The 15,508-nt window shown below is 28.7% G+C and overlaps 1 protein-coding gene across 2 annotated transcripts in view; it reads right to left on the bottom strand.

Moving 5' to 3' along the window:
• The window catches only part of LOC100573280 (FMRFamide receptor), a 102,188-nt gene extending 88,666 nt beyond the window's left edge, over positions 1 to 13,522 (bottom strand). For both annotated transcript variants that reach the window (XM_016808000.2, XM_003247476.4), the window contains exon 1: positions 13,092 to 13,522. The gene's annotated coding sequence lies outside the window, so the exon portion shown is untranslated. The remainder of the gene's footprint in view (positions 1 to 13,091) is intronic.
• Between the last annotated feature and the right edge of the window lie 1,986 nt (positions 13,523 to 15,508).

Genomic DNA, 15,508 nt, shown 5'->3' with positions numbered 1-15,508 from the left:
TATTATAATATACGATTTGCCGTGACGAAGAGGTAGACTCTAAATGCTTAAAATGAAACACCTTGATAATGATAATTGTGGGAAATGATGAAACATAGAAAATGTTAAATACAATACATATTTTTCCTTACGATATGTTTATAAGTATTTGATTTCTTGAATATTTATTAATTTTTCTGAAATTTTTTTAGATTCTGAATAACTAGAGCAATGACTGTATGCTTTTACGATTATGTGGTTGTTTTTTTTTTGTGTGCGCCTGGAGACACTTTTATAGAAAAAATAAAATAAAAACGCTTCAATCTCCAACTTTAAGGGTGGTTTCTGACAGACACAAGTTGTTGAATATAGTTAGTACTTTGGGGTGTTAAAACTAAAAATTTTAAAGTACTTTCCTTAATAATGGTTGAAAAAATAGATTTTGTTATTTTTTTTAATTTAAACACGAAAAGCCATAAATACTTGAAATTTTCACCAAAACATTTTCTAGAGATGATATAATTTTCAAAATATATCAGTCTTTTCTAAGCTGTTTTTAGACATTTTGGAAAACTCTTTTAATTTTTCATATCTAAATATTTATAAAAAGTGTTATACTTGGTCAAAAACTTGAAAATGAAATAAAAGGTTCCTCATAATTTGTTTTTTTAATAATTTAAAAAGATTGAAATACAGCATCTTATACACATGTGTATTGACATTTGAAGTTCTAATTTTCAAAGAAAAATAACGATTATGTTGTTATTTAAAAAATTATATTTGTATAAGGTCTTGAAACTTTTCACCACTATACGTATCAAAAAAACTATCATATAATTTGTATAAGCGATGTTTTTGGCAAATATTAGTTTAACTTTCGTAAAATTATTATAAGTATGAATTATAAAACACTATTAGAAATAGAGTCTTCACTGAAAATTGTATTTCGTACCCAATTATTTTTCATTGTATTGCAATTTAGAGCATGCATTACAGTAACCGGCTAAAGGACGAGGGTCACTCAAAATTGACTATACAGCAGAGCGACTTCCCAGTTTTTAAAAAAACATTTTTACATAATTAAAACCCTAGTTCTCAAAAGTTACAAGAACAAGTTTTGTGTAAAATATTTTTCAGTTAAAGTTTAAAATTGAAAAATAAAAATAAATATATGACTGAAGGCCTGAGGGTAATAGCATAACCCCAATGCTTAAATAATTGTGCTTAGATGCTATAGTATTTTCACCAACATTCGAGGCCCTTGGGATAAAAGTTATAATACAGTTTTTAGGTAATATCTATTAATAGCTTTTACTTAAAAAATGTTAATTAATTTCTATCAATCTTAATTAATTTAGTTATAACTTTGTTGAAACAAAATTATGCTGAATAAATTTAAGTAATAAATGGTTCGTAAACATTTATTGAAGTAACACCTGCTGTGACTTATCCATTGTCCTTTGTGATTATTTCTTATACTACGGTGTTTCTCGGGAAGTTAATTTGCTTTTATTTATACATTGTTCTATCTTTATGAATAAAAGTTTGATGCATAATGACAATTAAACATTGGTAGCTCGTAGGTTTTATTATATTATTTTTGAATTTTCGGTAAACAGAATTACGATCAGAATCATTTTGTAAATGCAAAAATTGTCACATTCAAATTACAAATATTAATACACCATCCAGAATCGACGCGAATGATCAAAAGTCGCGAACTTCTTTTTAGTAATTTAATTTAAAAAATAATCAATGTAGGATGTATTGCATGAAACCGCTTATACCGCACGAACACTCCCCTGAGACATTGTAAGTTTTCTATAAATCCGTACAAATTATAATATTTAATTTGCGTTGAATTATATTACTGCAGAAAAAATGATTTACAATATTATGTGTATGCGTGTACCTACCTACCGTGTACACGATAAAAGTATTATATAGGTATATGATAATATCGTAATGTGACGATACAAATTGCGCAGTGTAGAAATTATAAAAAATATACAATTTGGTATTAATATATTCGTACGCGGTGCTGCAGCACGATCTCGGAGATAGCTGCGCGGAGTCGCGGCACGACAGCGATTATAATTTGTTATTAGGTAGTTATATAGGACCGGCCTTTAAATATTTTCCGAGGAATGGCCGTTGGCGGTTTTTAACCAAACTGGATAATATAATAACTGCTCTGGCAACGGTGGCGACAGTCGTGGCCGCGACCGCTATAAAATCATATGATATATAGCGCTCCGTCTGCTGGAATGTGCGGAAAAATCTTCGGAATCCGGCGATGGTGTTTTATTCGCGTTGAGTATATTAAATTTCGGATGGTCGTATACAGCCCGTATACAGCTACGTGTTCGCCATCCACACTGTGTCCATCGCATTTTATATACGCGCAAGCGGCGCCGCGCCCCGTCGAAAACTATATACAATAAACGGTAAATTATATACGTCAGTTCGATTTGTATCCCAAAATATATACATATACACACACATGTATAATAATATACATTAATATATATATATATACACGTAGGCGGATGATACACCTATACTGTGGTGGACGACAATCGTATTCCCGCGGGAAAAGCGCATTCGTGTCCATACGCACATCCAAGCGTCACAAACAGTTCAATTTCCTTTTACTTATAATATCTGTCACTAGAAATCGGTGTCCAAAATTTGGCAAAATTCGTTTTACAGAGTTAACTGCCACCACACGAAACACATAATATTATGTTATAATATAGGTATATACAGAGTGATTTGCCGGGCATGCTCCGCATTCTCCTTTTTATTCTTATTCAATTGATGCATTTGATCGATATTCGACTTTTGGTGGAATGGCAACTATTCCGTTTTACACTGTGACTTGTTTACCAATTAAATAATTTTTCCAACGAGTAGTTTTTGAGTTATTTAACTAGGTATGCGTAGGTATATCAAGGATACTGGGTCCATGATAATGGGTTAGGAACTATTCTTCCTATTAGGAAGAATAGGTGATATGGTGGCTTGAACATTTTAGTAATTAATAATATTAATAATTCATCAATATTTATAATTTTTAAAAATGGTCAAGCATAATGAATACTAGGTTCAATATTTTTGTAAAACCATTTTTAAGGACTATTATCCTTATTCCTTAGTATAAACATTTTAATGCCTGAGTAATTACTCGTTCGAATTTTAACATCAACATTTTCAAAAAAAATACGCACTAAATGATTTACAGTTAAAAGGGGTGGGGGGGAGGGGGTCTAATTTGAAAAACAGAAGTTTGTGTCGCCATAGGAAACTTATTATTAACTTATTAATTATTACAGAAAATCTCTCAAGAATTTAACAATATCATCTTTAATTATATTTAAAAATTGAATTATTAAAAGAAAAAATTGGGGTGAGCATGCTAGGTGATTCACTCTGTATATTTCATCCTTACTACGAACGTGTATAATATATACCTTTATGAGGCACTAGGCACCAGTCATAATATTATAGTAACTGTTTGTTCGTGATTTATTTTGCGATACACTATATCGTCTATATCTACGCCAATAGGTATAGGTGCAACGATTTTGGAGTAATAACAAATTGTCGTCATAAAATATGTATTCTGCACTATATCGTATGAAACATAGTAAAATATTATGGAATCGAAACTCGGAAATACCGTTCAGATATTTTGTACGGGACCTATACAATTGTAACGGAACATTCAGGTTCTTCCAGCGAGTCGTTATTATATATTATTACAAAGCGTTTGGGGCCCTAACTAATTGCGATTCGCGTACGTTTGATAAGTATGAAAATTATGAGGCGCACAAATCGACATTTTCTTATTTGTGGTCAATATCTGAAACTTGCGCTAATTGTTTTAGTACGTACAAAATGTGTGCACTATGTAGTTGTGTAAATTAGCCCGTGTGAATTCACCATATGCGCTTCCAGTTTTGATATATTACGGTTATCCAAACTTATCGTTTTGAATGTATATTATATAGGTACGTACTATATTATGTTGTGTACGAATCCCTAAACTCGAATAATTTATTTTCGAATTATATCTTATAAATTAAATTCAAAAGTAGTGACTATTTCCGTATTGTGGTATCTACGCTGCCGCCATGATCGATATGATATTATTTAAAAAAATTAACTGAAAATAGGCTATCTAAAGAAAGAATAATTTTTAACGGTATAAGTTAGTCTTTTTATTCTTTCAAAGTATTATATTTCGCAAAGCATATACTGTCAAACTCGATTACTTAAGAATTTATTGTAATAATATAACATACGTATAGGCGTAAACTGTTCATCCAAAAAAACGTGTGCTCGTTTGACTTCTAACGCACATAATATACTTTTATACAATTGAACCATATCCATGTTTAGGTATGATTTTAAATTAATTATAAATGCTAAATAGTTAACACACACAACTACATACCTACTATAATAGCACATATCCGTCGAACACACTATTGTGGTTATGATAATATAAAGAGCATATTTAAATATTTCCCCATTTCCCCGCTGACAATGATTAAAGAAAACGATAATGGCACAAAGCGGTTTAAGTTACAGCTAAGACTATATTATTAACGTTAAATATACGCTATACAATAGATACATCTTACTGAAAGAGACACATATACATTTATCAAAAACTAACATCACGGATGAAGTTATTACAAAATTGAATATTATATTATTAGACATTTTAAACGAAATAAAATATTGTATTCAGTACGGACGTTCGCGGAATTCCTTAACCGAGTAATATCGTTAAGATTCGCGCAATCAAATATTTAAATCTGATTGGAAAAAATAATCGAGGCTAATCTAAAAAGATAAAAAAATAATTGTAAGATGAAAAACAATATAAAATACGTAGTTTTAAAACTTATTCAGGTTACGTCTGAAGAATTCATCAAAAAAAAAAAAAATAACTAGAATCAAATCAATAATATGAGGTAGAAAGGCAGGGTAGAATTTCGGTACATGAATTTTATCTTTTTTTTATATTTTATATATAATAAGATAGTAAAATATCAAATATTTACGTACTATATGCACCATATACTAGGAAAAATCAAAAATATTATAAAAATTCAAAAGAAATGCCGAATATTTTTTTTTTTCATACTACTGGATATTTTAATATTTTATGTTGAGATGGGTTTTTTATAGAACATACACCTATTTGGAAAAAATACAAATAATGCTCTTACTAGCATAAGAAAATAAAGGATGAAGACAATTTTGAAAATTCCGTAGAAAAGAGAGAAAAATGAATTTTGATCATAGTGGGTCATCTATGTAGTCTGCAGCATATACAACACTTACCTAATACCTTGCTATTTAGTATTTGAAATAAACCAGAAATCGATTCAAGTAATAAAATATAAGACTACAAAACTGTTACAAAAAAATATATTATGTTATATTTTCTTTTGTCTTAAGAAAAATATTAAACATAATCATATACCATACGGAACTAGAAGCAAACAAATTGTGTCACATACTTACCTATATAGTACGGATTGAATGCCATACAATATAATACTCGTTCTATCCGACGTTAATTTTATTGTGATGATTCATAACAAAAGAATTTTGATTTTATAAAACCATAATTTTTAATTTTCATAAATATTATTTAAAGTATTTCTTTTTTTGACTTTTTTACTTTATTAAATGACAACATACATTTTTAATTTCGTATTTCGAAGAAGAATCATTTTTTCAGAGTATTTTGATACACACACACTGACTTTTGAACGAGTAGTTAATAAGAACTAAAGCTTAGATAAGCGTAGTATGTGGCACAGGGGCACAGGAGTACCTTTCAGAATGTTGGTTAACTACTCTATATATCTAAACTTTAAATACTTATAGAACTATTTAACTATTCCCATTCGATTTTTCTGTATCGAAGTTCCTACTCAGAAAAATATTTATTGGATTTTGGAATATAAAATTAAATAGTGTAATATAATATGATTTCTAATTAAAATTTTACAATTTAGATTCTAAGTGAGTTATAATCAGTATTCATAAGTTATTTTTTTTTCTCAAAAAATAGTACCATTCCTGATATCACTACAATTTATTAATTGGCCCAACCCATATCATTACGGTTCTAGGCCCAAAATTCGTCTTAAAATTGTTTTAAATTTAATTATTCCTGGGTACTAATAATCATGTTAAATATTAAAACAACGAAAATAGAAACTACACACTAACTTTCATGAGATTATTTACTGTAAACTAAATCTTCACGTTTTTTTTTAAATATTTGTCTTATGAACTCGAATAAAGGGTTTAAATCTTGAAAACAAATATTTTAATAATAATCATTGGGTACTCTTTAATAAAATGTTTTCCCAATATTTTCTTTTCATATTTACGAGCTTATCATAAATTCCGAAAATTATTAATATTCTATTAAATATTAACCAAGCCCCTAGAGAACTAACAATCTTACGGTATTCAATCGAAACAGTTTTAAAATAAAAAGAACATTATGTCATACATTCAAAATATAAACATATTTAAATTTAAGTACCTACTACTTGATTCCGTATCACGTCACAAACTCATAATTTATGATATTAAATATTTAAGTGCACATCTATATTCCGTACACAACATATATCTAGCGCGTTGTGCGTTGACGGTCCGTAAACCATATTATATAAACATTCAATCAAGTAAATAAAACATGTGTATACTTAAAAATAATAAAAGATTACATTACTTTTAAATGTTAAATGTACAATGTACCTACCTACCTACCTACCTATATTAAAAGTATAATACCTAGTTAAAATAGTATAATATCCATGCACAGGCGTGCGCACAGGGTATGCAGGGTATGTTACAACACACTCTACGACTCCAACAAAGGGGTTCATTTATCTCACCTCGAAGACAGTTTTTTCTTAATGAACTCAGTGTTAGTACATTTTTATAATTTAATTTTTAAAAAACGGCCTCGGAAGACGGAATAATATAGATATTTGAAGAAGTTATGAACAAGTTCTAAACTGTATGAATATTTTTGTTATAAAAAGTTTCCAATATGGTTTTATATTTTGATTTTGATGGCAATAATTTTATTACGGTATATTTTGTTATTGGAGGGAAGAGCCAATTTTTTATTTTTTGCATACCCTGTCAATGAAGTCAGCACACGCCAGTATAGCGTATTATAGTCTATCTAGTAGATTTAAGATTAGCACATTATAACTACAATTTAATTCGATACTTACCTATATTAATATATACATTTTACAATATTACATATACCACAGCTAGCTATTGTATTATGCGGACTAGTTAATACTGAAATACTAAAAAAAGTGAATTTGATTCATATAAAAGCTTAAATATTTCCAAATATTGTCTGTTACTTGTTGCAGTTTTAAGACATTTTAAGAAATAACATACATACCAAAAGAAAACCAAAATAAAATTATATATATTATTAATATAATATTATTACCTAGCTGTATATCCCAGTTACGCTCTTGTGCAGTTTTTTTTTTTTTGGAAAATCTTAGGTATATCTCAGTTTTAGTGTACATCAGTTCACGGACAAATCGGGGTCAGTGTATTTATCTTTGTGAAAAAAATTTGACCTCGGTCGGGCAACTATAAGGCGTGAATTAGATTTAGCAATTGGTATATTTTTTAACGTGGTTTCAACTACTTACACTCTAATCTTTTCTGACATCTCTAAATAAAAACTCTGAAATTTTCGTCAAATTCAATTGAGTAGTTTTTGAGCATATAAGCTGCACACATACATTTGATTTTAAAATATACCTAGTTTCTTTATTCGAGGCTATGAGGCAGCTTCATGCATGCTTGTACCTGATCTGCCTAAAATGGCAACCATTTATGTATTTAAAATAATAATTATAATATATTACTATTATAAACTGCATTGGTAAACATTTATAAACAAACAAAAATTTCAATTTCTACCGTGAATCTCAAGATCCCTGTTTGACCACCTCATATCGAAAAATCCTTTCTTATTGCACATTTAGGTCAATTATAGAGTAGTTATGAGGCTCAAAAAACTTTTCATGTGGAACCTCTGTAATAAATTGAAAGCACAACTTAACTTTCAAGAGGCAATTTGCTTAATGTTATCAAAAAATAACAAAAAGCAACAAGAAGCTGAAAAGTGCCTATATATTAAACAATAACCATTGAAAAAAATTGACAATTTTGGGTTAGTCAAGCTTTTTCTTTATTAGGGAACTACGGTCGTAGACCGTATCCTCCCAAATTCCTAGTCCTTAACAATTGTTTTTTTTTACTTATCTACAACTGGATTGATTGTTTTTTTGTTTCTTATTTTAAACGTTTGGAATAATGGTATTACTGTATTAGTATAACGTTCCGAACTCGCTTCACCAATAAGTATACATAATAGAAAATGCTATTTTAACTTTAAGCGTCATAAAACACGAAGAATTAATTTATGAAAATTGTCTGTATTTTTTTACGTTGGCGTTTTTTAGTTTGGGTGATTTTAAACACATAACCTAATAAAGAAGATTAGATAATATTTCTTTAATATTTCAATTTGACATTTTATTGGATAATTTAGAAGCTGCAATTAAATTAAAAGTTTGCAACTGATTAAAAACGGAGTATTACTAAGATCATGATAAAAAAAAGGTATCTATTATGAATGACATAATATTATGTTTATTTATAATATATTATATTCAATAGTCAAAAATATGATTCAAGTTATTATGTATGAGTAATATTATTACAATTAGAGTGATTTGTTTGTCAACTAAATTAGTGTAATTATTGAATGCTAAAAGAATATAAGCAAAAATTGTGTCAATAACTAAATAATTAATTCATGTTTTTCAAACTTTCCTATAAAATATTTAATAGCTTTTTTTATATCAAGTGGATTTTTTTTTTTTTTCATAAAATTATACTTATTAATAAACCTCTTAAGTACTCCACCAACTACTTTGAGGGATTAATTAGCTACAACTAAAAAGTGTAAAATCTTAATGTTTCTCGAGAATTAAATTGTATATCTACCTATATAATGTAAATATAAATTATAATTTATTGATATTTTGTTTATATTTACACATAGATAGCACATGGTAAAAAATGTAAACATAAATGATTAAAAAACTTACATAAATCGTGTTAAAATATATAGAAAATATAATATGATATGTAATCCTAAATCCATACAGATTAAAAAAGTAATTGTATTGGCAAATAAAAGTGTATAAGTGTATAACCCGCATCGTATTATATCGAGGTGAATAAAACAAATTCCAATCATAAAATATTTGAGTTATCGTGGGTTCGTAGTTTTTATAAAAACAAAAAAAAATTATTATATAAGTGATTTAAAAAACAGATAAATGCACAGGACATACAAATACAATATAATATTTCCTAAGAAAAAATTTTCCATACAGTTACAGTATACAGTTGGTCTATTTTCAGAAATATTTTTAATAAAAGTAATTCATGACATTTGATTCTTTTAAATTAAACTTAAGAAAAAGTATCTATTTGATGTACAGAAATAGAGAATCAACTGAATATATTTAAATTATAGTCAAAAATAACTGAGTAAAATAAATATTATGAGTATTAGGTATATTATTTAATAAAATGATAAAATGTTACTTTTAAGAACAGTTTTTTTTATAACGACCTTATTATAATTTTTCATGATTGAAAATAATTAAATAAATATCGAATCGTTACATACTATTACTAACAAGTCTAATACTAGGTAGGTCGTAGGTATTATTAAATTAACCCATAATAAAAAATACTACCCTATACCTAATTAATAATTAATAGGTATTGTATCTCGTATCTATATAATCAATGATACAATAAAATATTAATAATTAAATATATCTTTGCACTTCACTTATTTTATAAATAATTTTGAATAAATAAAATACATCTACATTTTATATTTATTGTAAAACAAGTTAAGCTAGCTTATTGAGATAGGTATTATAAATACTTTAAAAAAAAAAAATAATAAAGAAAAATATGGTGCCATTTTTTTGTGGAATCATTCAAGTCATTAGTTGTTTGTTCACAAAGGCATATACACAGAAATAATATAATATTATTTTAGATCTTATTGACAGTTTTTAACAAAAAGTGCACTAACGGGCATGGTTAATGCTTTTCCAACATTTCAACATTGTAGATTACGAGGCTCGAAAACAATATAATAAATTGATACAGTTTGTTTTGTTATGATACAGAATAAACAGTATATTTTACAGTCGAAAAAAAAATGTAATTCCTCTTAGTAACACGCTTTTATTATTATTATTGTTATTTAATTATAATTTTTATAACAATTTCAAACAATAATAGTAAAATATAATAAAGATTGTGGGGGAGGGGGTTGTTTCTTTTTTTCATTATTTAATATTTTATCATTATCTTTGACAAGAGCGTACCTGTATATACTTAAATATTATAGCATCCCGTAAAATAATATGTATTTATACAACGTATTATAAAATTAGTGTCTTTTTTTACCCGACAGTAAGACATTATAGTTGATTTTTTACACGATTAATACTTGTTATCATTGGAAAATGTCCAATTTAAAAAAAAAGCCGTGTTTAAAGATTCTAATCGTGTTAAATAAAATAAGAAATATTGTGACACAAATATAACAGTGCAAGAAAGTATACTGAAGTACAGGTAAATTAAAATATTTATTCACACTGCGTTTTACAACTATGTAAATTATTTGTCCAGCAAATTTCTAATAACCTAACAAATTATGTCATAACATATTATTATGTTTATTATGTCAATAAAATTGCATACCGATATTCTAAGACTGATGTCTGTATGTATAGTCAATTTATGTGACACAAAAATTGACTAAGCAAACGGACTCTAAATCTATTATATATCGGTAAAAAACTATGCACTGACCTACACAATATAATACATATTATACTGTAATATTATATTGTTTAATTACATTTTTAAATAATATGGTAGCTAAATTACTAAATACGTTGTTTTTTTCAGTACCTAGTTGCATATATAAGTTGGATAGTTAGATATCCTCTTAGGTATACATATCAATTACTTAAAGTAAGTTAGTATGTACTCTGAATGTACCTCGTCAACGAGTTCTTCTAAAATTAAAAGGTAGTATACCATAATATGAGATCGGGAGAATATTATAATATAGGATAAATTTATATTATATAATATTATATACAGATGGTACCATTAAAAATTTAAAAAGATACATAATATAGTGTCATTGATTATGAACAAGTATATTAATTATATAATTAATAGCCAATGTAATAATATAATATGGTGTATTATATTGAAACTGTTTAATAACTTAATATTTTATACTGAGCATTTAAAGCGTATACCGCATTATTGCCAGTTTTGTAGCAACCTTACAACATTATAATCATTTCTATTGATCAATGTTTAAAGATAAGATTAACGAAGGTAATTTATATATTTGAAACAAATCCCCAAATATACATAATCCCTGATCGATGTTAACTTACATACACAATGTGCTCTGGAAGACTGCTAATAGCTGGGGTACTATGTTTTTGTTTGATAAAAATACAGTTTTAATTAATATTATGAATTTTTATTCAAAACACCACTCACATATTATTATTGTATGCATTGATTCATTTCTGGTGACTTAATTTTTTTTTCCGGCAGTACTTTTATACCTATCGTTTCCAATATTACAATAAGTATGTTCAGTTTTTTGTATATATGTGCATTGTACGTATGTTTGGTAAATGTTATTATTATTACTTTTAATTTATCACTGTCATTGTTTTCCACATATATTTAGTTAAATTAATTATTTTTCATCTACCTATTATGTAAATTGAAACCTGGTTAAATTCAACCAAATGATTAAAGTTAAATAAGCAATTATTAATTAATTTTTATCTTAGCAAAGCATTTAAAGAATAAATATTATATATTATTCAAAGACCTGTCTATTAAAATACTCAAACGTCGGAATTTTATTGACACGTATCTTTTTTTTTTTAAATCTCTTAATCAAATAATGAAAAACTTTTATAAACAACTTTTGAAAACCGAGAATTCTAAAGTTACTACTTTTTTTTTATCAGTAAATCTTTGATCAATGAATAGGTATGACGCATAAGAAAAAAATAAATATGATTTGTATTTTGCATTCAAAAACCTGACATTCAATTAAATTATTAAAATAACGGAATCAATAAACTAGATAGTAGTAACAATACGTTTTAATCATTATTATAACTACAACGATATATCATAACTATATTATAATATAGTACCTGTCTATATACTTATTAGTTATTACAGACTAAACAACTATGAAATTGGTAAAAATTCACTAAAATATTGCAGACAGAAACTATTTACTAGTTGTTGAACTATTTATACATAAAATAATTTACTACTTTGCTCCGGTAACTTGGACAAAAAAAAATACATAATAATATGATATAATAGTAATATAAGTACATATTATATTTTGTTACACGACTACTACATGTCTACATTCGCATACTTATTTCGCATAGAATAAAAGATACTTCAAAAACTTTTTTTTTTTTTATTAGATAAAAATAGGATATTTACAATCTGTAATATTTATATACAAAACAATAAGGGAATTTGATTGCTAAGGTACAATACATGAAATAGCGTGAGGAGGGAGGCCAACCAGTGTGGATACCCTCTAACTCTATAAAGTTATGGTAATTTCTAAAGCAATGTAGGTATTGTGCCTACAATAATATGTGACATTGACACAGGTACATATTGTGATAAATCGAAATATGAAAGTCGAAAGTTGAAAAAAACAAAATACAAAACAATGACGAACCCGCGTTCGTCCCCCCACGAAATACATCACCTAAATCATATTATAATGCATCACTGCAGGTAAGCACTCGTCGTGGGCAACAACAATAACAACAACAATAATAATAATAATAATAATAAAATAATAAATAATAGAATATATTTATTCAGTAAAAAGCGACACCACTTACCTGTACACCATTTTAACGAGACATATTATTATATTATAATATTCTACGTAACGGCGGCGGTGCAGTTTGGGGATACTGATGGGGGTGTGCGGATGATTGACGGTCCGGGGCGAGAGGGGGGGGGGCTGATCGGATGTCGAAAAACCTACTGTTATTGTTTAAATATAATCGTAATACGTGAACGCGTTACCATGCGAACTCTTAATACGAATGGACGATGACAAACGTATGACAAAAACACGACTTCGATCGACGGGCAAAAATGTTCGAAATATTATCAAAAATTATTATAACATTATAATATTGATATTTAAAAGAATTAATGTCGTGTCTGACCGGCGAAGTGGAGGCGGTGGCAGCGGCGATCAAATCACCGAGTGTCGTCGGCGCGAACGACGAACGCGCGAGTGGCCGTGGCGTGTGCGTAGTGTTATATTATTATTCAAAATATATATAATACGCGGCGGCGTCTGTGGCGGCGACACACGACGACGCGGCGGACTCGTCGGTCGGTCGGTCGTCGGCGCAAGTGCGTGTGCGTGTGCCACACGCGGGCGGGGCGGGCAGGGGGGGGGGCGTGTGTGTCCGTCCCGTGTACGCGCGGGATGACGCGCCGCGTTGTACCGAGGACGGACTACGCGCGGTTGTCGCCGAGCGCGCGCGCCCCGTCCGTGTACCGCGGTACACAGCTTCGGTGCCGTGCACCCGCGCGCGGTCCTATGATATTATAATAATATTATTATGTTACCTGTGCCGCCTAGGAGGCACCCGTTCGTAATCGTCATTCGTCCGATTTCAAACAATAATAATAATAAAAATAGTTGTGTTTGGCCAGAGTTAGATAATTGCTACACTATACCCGGGCACGTGTTAGCGCATAGGCACTACAATAGGACCTACGAACATTTTTGTGGCCTACGAAAATAAAACGTGTGGCGACGATTTTCTTGTAATATTTTATGTTTTTTTTTTTTTGATTATTATTATATATTATTACTAGCTGATCCCGTGCACTTCGTTGCCCGTTAAATTCTATATCTTAACTTTTCCGTTTCCCGGAATAAAAATTATGATTCGCAGCAGTATATTATCAGGTAGATAATCTACCTGCGATAGATCGCGGACCCCGTGCTGTTTGTACGTAGGTGTATGATTTAACTCTAAAGTATCAAAGTTATACCAAGTTGGTCGTATTCCACCTATGGTGGATTAATATAATCAATTAATACAAAATCCTAACCTAACATAACTACTAATATCAGATGAATAAAAAAAATACCAAATTTAAGCACTCCTAAATTAGTCAGTCTTCCTCCCAGATGTTTAATCTACACACAAACATTCATACCAAGCTGAACCCGTGCATTCCGTTGTCCGTAAAAAATTGCAACTTAAAAAAATTATGATTGTTCAACTGTTTTTGGGTGTAATTTGCTGCAATTTTCAATAATTTGATTTGGTGCTAGCTTGTATCTGATCTGCCCAAACAACCAATAATAAATAAATACTAATTTCTACTGTAGACTGTAACCAATGGCAACTATTTAAAAATAAAATTTCCAATTTCCATCGTGAACCTCAAGATCCCTGTTTGAGCACCTGTTTAAAATGCAAATTTCAACAAATCCTTTCTTAGTGCCCGATGAAATTATTATAAAAATCTATCCTCGAAATTTCAAGTCGATAACTCAAATAGGTTCGGCTCTGCGTTGATTATTGGTAAAGTACACTTTCCTTATATATAAATAGATATACAATTTGTACACGTTAGCACAACAATTAAAATATTGTGTACATAAGAATTTACAGGCAAAAATAATAATATTAGGTACCTACTTGTATATATGTTACACTCAATGTCTGTTATCGTAATTCGTCATCACCTTGTAGAAATCAGATTGGATAAACCATAAACCGATAAAATGTCGCTAGCACACGGTCATACGACGGTGTATGATGGATGAAGAAATATATTTGGAATAAATTGAATTTTATTGTTATTAAGATATTTTGTTAAAATTTATTGTTATCATATAAAAAGTTATGAAATTTATCATAATATTATGAAAGTTTAGAATTGATTTTTATGATGTAAATATTTTTGTTTTTAAAGGCTTAAAACCAAGATTCATAACTTCTTCTCCCAAACGGAAGGTTTCTTAACCATTTAACATTTTTTCTGTTTGAATACACTTTGTTATTATACCTACTTATATTTAAAACTGTCATTGAATAAATAAATAAATAAATACCAATTATACTGTTATACGGAGTGATCTATTAAAATCTAGTAACACTGGCAACACTTAGGTATAATACTATTTTCCGAGTCAATTTCCCTGTTGTTTATGCGTATTTGTTTGCCGGTTTTTGTGTTATTTATGAATATTTATAATTTATAGAAATAATAATATAGG

This window comes from Acyrthosiphon pisum, chromosome A2, assembly GCF_005508785.2.
Source record: "Acyrthosiphon pisum isolate AL4f chromosome A2, pea_aphid_22Mar2018_4r6ur, whole genome shotgun sequence".
NCBI lineage: Eukaryota > Metazoa > Arthropoda > Insecta > Hemiptera > Aphididae > Acyrthosiphon > Acyrthosiphon pisum.
This window is presented reverse-complemented; position numbering and strand designations above follow the sequence as displayed.